General features: G+C 40.1%; 1 protein-coding gene across 2 annotated transcripts in view; it reads right to left on the bottom strand.

Annotated features, from left to right (window-relative positions):
* raraa (retinoic acid receptor, alpha a) overlaps nt 1-1,570 on the bottom strand; it is a 111,276-nt gene that overhangs the window by 50,373 nt on the left and 59,333 nt on the right. The window lies entirely within an intron of this gene.

Here is a 1,570-nt window from a genome sequence, read left to right on the forward strand (position 1 = left end):
CTATGTATTTATGTATGTATATATGTAAATATGCATGTATCTATGTATGTATCTATGTTTTTATGTATGCATCTAAGTAAATATGCATGTATCTATGTATGTCTCTATGCATGTCTCTATGCATGTATCTATGCATGTATCCATCCATCCATCCATCCATCCATCCCCATCCATCCATCTATCTATCTTAAACTAATTTGCATTTGCACAGCTTGAAAAACTGTATTCTATGCCATGCACATCATTAGTTGTCCACCTCTACCCACATTAGCACACTCTGCACCCACCTTGGCAGCTGCCTCCACGTTTATGATTTAAATTATTTATCATTAGCGTGGTTTTCAGACTTGAACATTCCGGACTGTAGCTCTAGTGCTGCTGTCCAAACACAGTTCTAGCACTCTTGATAAGGGTTCAATGTGACCACAACAACCCTGGGAGTAATTTGAGAGAAAATGTGTTGCACAATTACTTTTGAACATGTTCAAAGTTCAAGCAAGAAGAATGTAAGCCTTTGTGAGATTCAATAAAATGAAAACCTCTGCAAACAGATGTTTTGGAGACTACCATGAATGCTGCTTGCCAACTAGTCCCCAGCAGTAGCAGCCCGTTGAGATACTGAGATTAGGATCTTAACGAATAGACAGATCCAACATGGAAAAGACGATGTTAAATCATAAAAACACTAAGAAGAAAGAACCAGTAGCGCAAAAGTACCAAGCACTTTCCTTTTTTTTTTTAAAAAAACAACAACAATGTAACCAAATGTTTTTGATTTGACTTGAGCTTTTTAATTGTTAAAAAAAAACCAGAAGGTAGAAAAAACAAATCTATTTAGTTTTCCACCATGTGACCCAATGAGCCACGTGACAACAACAACAGATTACGCATCTTCTCCCCAACCAACATCCCCTACATGTGCATTAAACGTTTTTATTACATCCAAGCAGTAAAGCAACAAGCAGTATGCTATCCTCACCTCCTACCCCACCCCTGCAACTCTACTTGGAGCAAAACAATGTGGAGTTGAGGGATCAGAGGTCTTTTCCTGGGCCAAACCCCCACCGTCTCCCTCAGACGAGCTCACATGGTTTGAATCAATGCTGCCACAAGAGCTGTTTAGTGGACCGGCTCAATAAATACTATCAAGCTCGCTTGGGTATCTGCTTTGAAAATGATTTGTCTCTTTAGTCAGGAGGAAATTCTAATCTCATCTGACAGAAAAACAAGCAATCGCACAGAGAAAGAGAGATGGAGGCAGACTGCAACGCAAACAAAAACTTTTTTTGGGGGGGGTATAGGTTTTGTTCTTGCTACCACCAGACATTCCTGTCTAAATTTCCCTTTTGTCACATGCTCCTATAGTCTTGAGGCGGAAATTGGCCCTTAAGAGCCTGTGGAGATTCCTGTCTTTTTACACTCCTGCAGCACTGAAAGACAACAGAACTCTCTCCTTCATTAAGCTTAGTGCCGTGCAGCTGCTGTGGTGAAGAATGGTACGGGCCATACTCTTGTCACCGCAATAAAATTCTCTTACTTCAGCAGATATTGTATCAGTACAAGAAAACAA

This window comes from Nematolebias whitei, chromosome 17 (assembly GCF_014905685.2).
Source record: "Nematolebias whitei isolate Nwh7 chromosome 17, NemWhi1, whole genome shotgun sequence".
Classification (NCBI taxonomy): Eukaryota; Metazoa; Chordata; class Actinopteri; order Cyprinodontiformes; family Rivulidae; genus Nematolebias; species Nematolebias whitei.